The sequence below is a fragment of the Misgurnus anguillicaudatus genome, chromosome 15, assembly GCF_027580225.2.
Source record: "Misgurnus anguillicaudatus chromosome 15, ASM2758022v2, whole genome shotgun sequence".
Lineage (NCBI taxonomy): Eukaryota > Metazoa > Chordata > Actinopteri > Cypriniformes > Cobitidae > Misgurnus > Misgurnus anguillicaudatus.
This window is the reverse complement of record NC_073351.2, coordinates 6,839,069-6,849,685: the sequence shown is the minus strand read 5'-3', so window position 1 is coordinate 6,849,685 and position 10,617 is coordinate 6,839,069. Positions and strand designations below refer to the sequence as shown.

Here is a 10,617-nt window from a genome sequence, read left to right as displayed (position 1 = left end):
ACATGTACTGAACCGTCCTTCTAAGTCAGTGGATCAGGAACAACCAGGAAGAAATAAGGTATTGGGTTTAGTGACAATGTCGGATTCAGTTCTCTGTCAACAAATGCCATAGAGTGTTTGGAAACTCCTAACACCAATGAAAGATGCTGACATCTCTGCTGCTGTCCAGAGTGATTTCACTCCTCTTTACAAAGATGTTGCTGTTGGCCTTGCAGCATTTGAGCAAAAACTTTGCACACACTTCAGTTGAGTTGAAATTAGGGTGAAAAGGGGGCGTAAAGTAGCAGTTTTCCTATCACCAGACATGGTTGATGCTTTAACACTTCTAATGAGTGTGGAGTTCCACAAGACAATACATTTCTTTTTGCAAGACCCAGATGTTTGACTTCGTATCGAGGTCAAGACAGTCTACGGATTTACGCAGATGAGTGCGGTGCCCAGAACCCTAAGCTCCTCCGGTCAACACAGCTGCACAAGCATGTTGGAACATTGTCACAGGTCCTGAACTTAGAAAAACATGAGTTGGATCAAGTAGCAGACTTATTGGGCCATGATATACGTGTCCACAGGGAATATTACAGGCTTCCATAGGCTACAACCCAGCTGGCAAAATTTCTAAACTTCTACTTGCCATAGAGAAAGTTTCTCTTAGAAGTCTTCAAGGCAAATCACTTGAAGAAATTGACATTGAAGGGAAGTCTATAAATGTTAAAATTAGATTTTTGTAATTTTACTGTATGGTTTATAGTATATTTTATTGTAAAGGTTATCAAGTGTATAGGCTAAGATACATACAGACAATATGTCTTTACCAAAGTAATAGTTTACAGAATGGTTATTATTTGATACTTTTATTTGCTCCTAACATTTGCTTTTTACCTTAAGACTCAAATTGTTTGTTTTTTGTTAGAAAACCTAGACTTAACTGATTCTAATCCAAGTGATATGACAGTGCTAAGGAGACAGATCAACTAACACAAAGTGAAATTGGTAAGAGTGCATAAACATACATTGGCAAATCATTAAAGTACAGTTTACCATATGATGCATCACTATGTACACTGATCATAACAATTTGACCACTGACAGGTAAAGTGAATAACACTGATTATCTCTTCTCCATGGCACCTATTAGTGGGTGGAATATATTCGTCAGGAAGTGAAAATTTTGTCTAGAAAGTTGATTGTTAGAATTATGAAAAATTTGTAAGTTTGACAACTGCCAAACTGTGATGGCTAGACGATTGGGTCAGTTCATCTCCAAAACTCCAGCTCTTGTGGGGTGTTTCTGGTCTGCAGTGGTATTATGTATATTCCTGATCGATGTATACATAAAGTATTAACATCCCATGGTGGGAAAGCAATTAAACATTAATCTTAAAAGAATGGTAAAAACCTGCTTCCCTATTAAAAAGCGGGCCAAAACAGCCACTCAACACTTTAGTCAAGAATAGCAATCATTCTAACAATTCTAGACCAAAGATAATTATTAGACTGGTTGAAAGAATAGTAAGATGAGATCTAGTCATCATGGTGTTTACTCTAGTTTATGCTTGTGTATAAATAAACATGTGACACCAAAACCTTAAAGCAACACTAAAGAACTCTGGCTGTTTGCTCCCCCTACAGGTTAGAAGCGTAATTGTTCATTACCACTGTCGTAAATACTGCAGCATAGCTGGCTCTGATTGGATTGTAGGTCTGCCGTAAAGCAAGTTTTTGTAGTTTTCACTAAAACTACAGGACCACTACCCGACGGTTGGAAACTTCTTTAGTGCGGTTTTGGCCGATAGAGGGCTGCAAAGCGAATGTGAAAGTGCCATTCACCCTGTTTTGTGTGGATGAACCACTGAAACTTTTTTGGAAACGTTATTTTAAGGTAAAAAAAACTCTTTGGTGTTGCTTTAATAGTAAACAATGAAAAACAATTATTATCATTAAAACATGAAATGACGGATAATAATTGATGGCAGAATTTTTTACAAGTGAAAAAGTCTAACACAACCTCTGGTGTGTGTGCATGCGTGAATGATTACCTTGATTAAGTTTATTACTGATAATAAACCTGTATTATTCTAGGCATGGAATGGAAAAGCTGATGACATTTTGCAACATCCATCTTTTTCCATTGTTCAAGAATGACCTCTTTTAGAAATTGGATGCTGGATGGCGAGTGATGCATTCTTGCTCATTATTATCATTAAATACAAGAGCTCACACAAGGTATGTTTTTTTTTATTGAAGACAGTTTGAGCCTTAAGTCGTTATCCATCCTCTATCTGTGTCTGTTATTTGTTCTTCGTGTGATTAAGTGCTAAATCCCCACTGGTACAAAGGTGCATTATCGAGAACGACAGTAATTCAGCATGATTTGAGGCAGCAGATTAGGCTGTCATATGCATGCAGCTTCTATGGTTACAGTCATTTTTCACTGCAAATGATGAGGTAATCTGATTAAATGCACTGGATTTACAACATTTTGGCATATAGAAATACATACCCGATTTTAATATTATTTTAAGGTAGAATTAAATGAACTACTCATCATTTTATTCGCGTACCCCCTATTTTCACCTCCCCAGGGGTACACGTACCCTAGTTTGGGAACCACTGGGCAAGACTAAAGATAATTATTAGACTGGTTGGATAGAAAGATGAGTTCTAGTCATCATTGTTTATTCTAGGAATCTGTTTTTCTCTTTTATAGTCGTTCCAGAAAATCCTGCTGAAAAGAAGAACAAAGAAAAAAAAGAAAAGAACAAAAACAGCAATGGTCTACAAACTAAAATCACAGCAGTAATTACACAGGGAAAACTTGCCACTAAAATTTATTGCCAGCAGTGCAAGAATGCTGAGCATCCTGCATTGGCTAATCGCTCTTTACAAAATATCAGAGACTTTGTTAGGAATAGTTGGATGTACAAGTTTTCTATTTAGTACAGTTACAGCCACAGTAATAACTACAGGAACACAAACTATGATTTGAAATAAGTCTTGCCCATTTACAATCAAATTATTTTAACGTATTATTATTATTTTTTAAATGTCATTAATTTGCACTAGTCACAGTGACTTGTAGTACCTGGATAAGGCTTGTGTTAGCAGTTTCAGCAGACCTGAAAATGTGTGCAGTCGCAAACACAAAGTAATAAGCACTACTTTTCCATCGTTGAGGTGAAAGGCAAGAATGTTTATGTACTGTGCAACTTATGCCGAGTAAGAAAGAGTCTGTCTATGCTTGTAATTCTGATCTAATAATGCACCTCACATCATCACATGCTGCTACAAAATTAGTGGTTTCTCTTTAGTGTCCAATTCATTCATTTACAAATTTAATATTGGGGGCATCCAAGTTATGAAATATTTGAACTTTTTTCTAAGTAACGCAATAGTTACTTTGCCTGGTAATTAGTTACTTTTATAATCTTTCTAACTCAGTTAATATTTTTGAGAAGTAACTTGTTACTATAATTACTTTTTTTAAAGTAACGTTGCCAGCACTGCTTACCAGCTTGTTTTTAAAAAGCATCATGATGGATATATAGATTTATAAGCACTCTCTTTTCAGCTGCCTGGAAACACATGTGCACGTTGTGTCAAATATTATGGGTCTGCATATGACACGTGCATCTTGAGGTAATACACACTGGCAAAGTTTTGAGAGGATGTGCAGCTCTCATTTGTTATCTATTTGCTGGTAACTTTGTAACCAATTTTATAATGGTACTTTGTAACCATGGTAACACACATGACATCTATTACTGCTGTAGAAGCGGGGACGCACTTTTCTACACTGAGCTTAGCAATGCCTAGTCATAGTTTTAGATGGGTGAAATAGTTAAATCCAGCCTTGTGATTCATATTTACACTTAAGTTCACCTTAGTGCTTCCACACAACTTTTTTATTCCCAGCTGGTTTATTTATTTGACTGTTAAAGGTATAGCGGAAGATTTTCGTTTTCCGGGTGGATCACCTATATTATTGGTCATCCCAGATGTCAATCATTCTGATTATATGTTGATGTATAACTGTTGTACGTGCTCGCCTCTAGGTTCGCTTTCTGCACATGCGCACTTTCACGTGTATGTGTGTTGTGCTACGGTTTCAACCATTCATTGAAGGTTGCGTTCTCACTGTGGTTTTCTTTTTCAAAATGTCTGAGGGTCGCAAGAGAAAAAGTGTCTACGAATTGTATGACAAGAAGAGAAAGGACTATGACGAAAGAAACAAGACCAGAGTGTTTATGGGAGACTATTTCACTTGCTGGCGTGAGCTAATAGGACAGGTTGGGCTTCCCACGCGAACTTTCTACTGGAAAGGTACATTTTGTCATGCTATTTGGAGAAATCAATTTAAAATCACTGCTAGTAAAAGTTGATGTAAGCTATGATTAGCGATGCTAGCCCTGGCACAAGTCACGAACCGCACATACATGGTAAACATGCCGACAGCAACTTGTAAACAGAGCGAAGAGAAGAACTGAGCTCCTGTATGCTCTCTCTCTGTCTCGTGCACGTGTTTAACAGGCGTTCCCTCTCGGGAGGAGGGAGAGTGTGGCGCGTGCATTTTTAAAAAAATGTTGAGGGGCGGTTCATTTAAATAATTCGGGAAAATCTTCCACTATACCTTTAAGAGATATATTATTAATTATATATTATTCATGGTTGGTAGACTTAATGACACAGAAACCAGAAGAACATAATGAGTTGTACTCAGTGCTGAGTGGACAATTCCTCTGATCAATGGTAATCCAATATCCTATGGCTTGTGTCAATCACAAGTGTTTCGTTTTATTGCTGTGGTTGTATAAACTCATTATTATTGAAGAGATGAGGTCATCTGCTGGATTTGTGTGTAACAGTCACAGAAAAGGAACACACATTACGTTTCCATCTAGGGGTGGGTATGACCAAAAATCATTTCACAGAATGAGTCATTTTATTTCTGTTATATTGTTTTTAGAATATACAAATGTCCCACTAACTAAGGCTATATCCACACGAAGCCGCTGCATTCCCTATCCGATCATTTTTTTCCTTGCTCTAAAAAAAGAATCCGTAAACACGAAACCACTGAAACCGACTGAAAGCGGTGTAATATATATGCCGGACCAGTATGGGGCGCTGTAATTCTGCCACAAATATACACTATACACGGAGAAGAAGACTGTGAGCATGCGCATAACCAACGTATGGTGTTGTCCATTATCGCTCTTTGGTCACCACAATTGCATAGAAGCAATAGATTTTGCTGTAATAAAGCTAGTAGGCTTTAGTAGCTTCTGTAGCACAAACACAATCACATAGTCCGCCGTTATTGTTGTTGCTGTTACGTGTAACGCTTCTGACACGTGATGTGATGACGTTTTCGCTTTACAAAATATACGGATTGGCTGTTCAGACGAAACCGCAAGGGTGTCGGTTTCAGATTTATCCACTTTAGGACCCGGTTTCAAAAAATAGCGGATTCAGTCTCCCAAAACGCCGGATCCGTGTGGATGAAACGCCAAAACGATAACAAATTTATACGTATGCAGTGATACGCGTCTCCGTGTGGACAGCCCCTAATTAGCTTTTAGCTAAACGCTCACCACAATTCAAAAAATATCTGTCTGAATGCACAACCTGTTTATTTTTTTTTTTAAAAAACAAAAACAAAGATTTGTTGTTATGGTGAATGTTAGAAGAAGACCCTTCACAGTTTTAAATGATGTAAAACATGTTAGTGTATGATTATTAATGATGGAGTATTTTAAGTTGATTCTGCTATGATAAGAAGAAAACACGTTTAAAACGTGGTGCCGCGATTTTGGACCCCATTGGGTTAACCACTGATTCTTCAGAGCCAAACATTTAGTATATCCCTCCTTGAAAAAGTAATTTTAACCACTGATTCTTCATATCTTCATCCTTTGGTAGTGAAAACAACACAAACTAAAAACACAGCGTGATATGATGTTTACACACTAACTACCCTTACGAAAATTAACCATGGTTTCACTACAGTTAAAACCAAAAAACCATGGTTACTGTAGTATAACCATGGTTTTGCTCATAGTAATCAATACACCAAAAAACCATGGTTACTGCACTTTTACCACAATAAAACCATGGTTAATTTTCGTAAGGGTAGTTAAAGTGTCTGTGGGTAGGTCAGTGTTTTCGTTTCTCCAAGGCAAGGCTGTAGGCGGAGATTATTATTCAACGTGTTTGTATTACATGGATAAAGACAGGCAGGAGATTCAAACTTTATGACGACTTGATTCAGAGTCGACTCCCTTTTTTTTCAAGCCAGTAACTTTATTAATCGTGCACTTTTTGGTTTAACTACTTTGCACATTGTTTACATTGATAGACAGCTACATGACACACTGCAATACAGGTCATTTTTGATTTTGGATTTGTGTGGCTCTTTAAAACAGTGTGTAAAGTGCTACAAATAAACTTTGATCTAAATGTACTGTAGTAGTAGGCTACTAGGGTTTTTAATGATATCATAGAAAGAATTAATTTTTTACACAACTATCCATGTTAAGCCAGAACACTTATGGATTAGGAAAAGTATGTGTGATGGTTAGCAAAGTGCAATACTGACTATTCCTGTCACTTGCTTTATTTTAGGTGCGCCATCAGTGGACCCATGCCATCCAGACTATGTTTTATCATTGTTCACACACAAAAACCCCACTAATGTTTCAGAGAAGTTGGAGCAATACCAGAGCAGTCAGTAGGGCTGGGTATTGTTTAAAATCTTTCGATACGGTGTCAATTTTGATACCTCAGACTTTTTTGATACCATATGTTTTAAAATCCATTCAAACATTAACAATACTACATTACACACAGAACTTTTATTTTCACCTTAATTATAACAAATTCTGGTAACACTTCTCACTTAGGGTAACATTATTAATAAAACTGGTTGTGCTTTTTGGATAGGGGTGCACCGCAGACACACTTATCATTTTTGTTTTATGGAAACAAAAATAAAGATTTGTATGCATGTTTGTTTTTTGTAAACAATACTCAACTTCATAATTATCAAAATATGAAATACATTTGGGATTTTTTAAATGAGTAGAAAATGCGTTAAATGTCATTTCATTCGAAATTAGCAAACCAGTTAAAAGGAATTTTAGTTTGTTTTAAATCACGAACCAGGCTTGTAGGCAGTGTTGGGCTGCATGTGTGTGTCAAGTTTAAACCATAGACTGTAAAAAATAAGTTTAAACGCATCGTCCATTTTGGGAGATAAAGGCTTTGCGATGTGGAGAGACAAGCCTTTGTGGTAATAAAACTATTGTCATAAGGCACATCAAGCTCCAGGTGCTATACTGGGGTCCAAATAACAAGACTGGATGTTTTCAGCCCAAGACAGTGCATCCTTAACTGTATAAACCCCTTTATAATATACTGCCCAGCCTCCACTCTGATATCATAGTTTATGGCAGTAAGCGCATCGTTAAGGGATTTGCAAGCCATGAGTGTGATTGGGCATTTTACTTCTAATAGGTTGTCATCAATGATACCATCAGGGCTTGCTGCCAGCCACGGGTCTTCCGTACACACCCCCAACCCTTTGTCTATCACTATGCAGTAGGGGTGTGCATTGGCACTGCCCTCACAATTCAATTCAATTACGATTCACCAGGTAACGATTCAGTTCAATTCGATTCTACGATGCATTGCGATGCATCAGAATTCTACTGTACACAACAAGGCAAATTTTTAATAAGTCAAGTAGTAAAGTCAAGTGCAACTATTCTCAATAAAAACAAAAGACAAGCAGCTTTAAGACAATGACAATTATATACCTGAGCTCGCTAAATTTTTAAATCCCTGGTAGCCCTTTGGGCAGACACTCTTTAATTTTTGGAAGCCCGAAATGAATATAAGTAGCCTGAATAAAAAATACACTGTTTAATGTAGAATATTGATACAACCTGGATTTACATGTAAGCCAAATATTCCTGCCCATCCCAGCTAACAATTTGGTTCCCAAAACGTTCCCCTATTTTCCAAGGGTTTTTGGTTAGCCAGGAATGTTTTCTTTAAGAAAATAAACATTCCCCTAATGTTATTTTTAGGTTATTTTAACGTTCCCATAACCTTAGATTAATTTAATTGTTAGGCCATTACTGAAATATTATATGAATGTATTATAACACAGGTTATTTTTTATAAAAAAAAATACCTCAACACATCACACATTGTATTTAGATAACATGGTATTTTATCAAATATATAAACAACCACTGACTTTATGCACAATATAGAAGACTTAAAGCAGATATTTATTAAAAAGAAATAAACATAATTCCCTTTATGTTCCCCTAATGTTAGACTCTGAGGTAAAACGAAATGACAAACACACATTCTATTCGCTTTAGGTAAACATATCTTACCACTGCTAGTTAGTCACCTATCAGCTTGTCCCTTACGAAAGAAAAATATATTTACCAATATATTACTTGAAATACATTGTAATATATTGCAATATATTATTTTACTTTCCATTTTCCAATATATTATACATTGGCAATACAAGGAATAATATATTGATGGTACATATATTCTATATATGTGTAATATATTGCAGTATATTGCAAAATATACAAATTATTGCCACTTTTAATATATTGTACATGGATATAATATATGTGTTTATATATTAAAAAATATATGCAATATTATATTTATAAATATCTGCAATATTGTATTTTGATATATATGCGAAAATGTATTAACAATATATGTAGAGATATAGTTTCACATATATGTTTACTATATGGTAGAATATATTTCAAATATATGTAAAATTATATGGAAATATACATGAAATATATGTAGATATGTGTTCGATATATTGTGGAATACATTTTAAATATATGTAAAATAATATGGGAAATATATGTGCATATATGGGAATATGTATTAAAAATATATGTACAGATATAGTGTCACATTTATGTTTACTATATGGTAGAATATATTTCAAATATATGTACAACTATATGGAAATATATATGTAGATATGTGTTCGATATCTTGTGGAGTACATTTTACATATATGTAAAATTAGATGGAAAATATGTGAAATATATGTGCATATATGGGAACATGTATTAACAATATATGTACAGATATAGTGTCACATGTATGTTTACTATATGGTAGAATATATTTCAAATATATGTACAACTATATGGAAATATATATGTAGATATGTGTTTGATATATTGTGGAATACATTTTGCATATATTTAAAACTAGATGGAAATATATGTACATATTTATTGTAAATGTATGCACAATATGTGTACATATATGAGAACATGCACATACAATGTATGAATATATTTGGGATATATACAGTATATGTACATGAAACATCTAAAATATATAAATACTTAAATATGCAACCTGCAATTTACAAACATTTACACCACATATTAACACAGACTCATGGGTAATCTATCAAAAGCCACCTTTATTTTCTTTTAATCAGGCACAGATACTAAACCCAATTTGAGGTACAGAGCTCTATAGGCCTATTAAAACCACAAGAGGTTTTGCATATGGTCAGTCAAAGGAAATGTGATTGGCTTTACATTACATTACATAAATGTGTTGCATTGCATTTACATAAATTACATTTTAAAAGAGTGCCATTAAACAAAAAATATACAAAATATAAATTGAAGCAACTTAAATTATTTCAAAATTTCAGCAGTGCCATTATACAATATAAAGACAATATCAATAAAGACAATATCAATAAACAAAATGCACAGACAATAATGAACAAATAAATAATAAACAAACTTTCAAGAAGTTTTGGGAACCGTGAAAAAGCAAAAAAAAAAAAACATTTGCCAAAAGAACACTCCATTATCCTGGTTAGGAGTCCACCTTGGTTCTTCACTGATGTAAACCACTTACATACCCATGCTTTTGCTCTTCACCTGGTGTCTTAATGCCATTAGCTCGCAGATTCTACTGTTGATAGATTTTCTGACATCAGCTTCCTTGGCCTTATAGGAAACTGTTTTAAAACAGCATCTGTGGAGCAGAACAACAAGTTGTTCACAAAAATCTCTCAGAGATGCAATAAAAACTGAAAAGCACCAGCTCTGAAAACTTATATACCTTTTAAAACTTGAAGTTTCCTTGGAGCCTGCTGACATCAGCCTTCTTCTTCTTCTTCTTGAGTTTTACTGGCAGTTGGCAAACAACTTTTAGTGGCATTACCGCCACCTACTGATTAGGAGTGTGGGTCAGGATCATAGGTCAGGACCTATCTATCAGCCTCCTTGTTGCTGGTGTCTGTTACGCATCCTGTCCTCTCTTCGCGCTTGAATCTCAGCTTCCTACTCGAGCATTTTATATATATATTTATATATATATATATATATAATATAGTGCCCTTTTTGTTCTTGATTGCAATATATTTTGTATCATATATAAATGTATGTTTCATGCATATATTGCAATATATCAAAGCATATAAAGTAGGGCCGGGACTCGATTAAAAAAATTAATCTAATTAATTAGAGGCTTTGTAATTAATTAATCTAAATTAATCGCATTTTAATCGCATATAAATATTTGACCTGA

The 10,617-nt window shown here is 34.9% G+C and overlaps 1 long non-coding RNA gene across 1 annotated transcript; it reads right to left on the bottom strand.

Moving 5' to 3' along the window:
• Positions 1–9,470: 9,470 nt before the first annotated feature.
• On the bottom strand, positions 9,471–10,503 carry LOC141349680 (uncharacterized). Its single transcript, XR_012357639.1, has 2 exons — positions 10,150–10,503; positions 9,471–10,062 (listed from the first exon to the last, which is right to left on the bottom strand). It is a non-coding gene; the product is annotated as an uncharacterized lncRNA (long non-coding RNA).
• Positions 10,504–10,617: the final 114 nt, after the last annotated feature.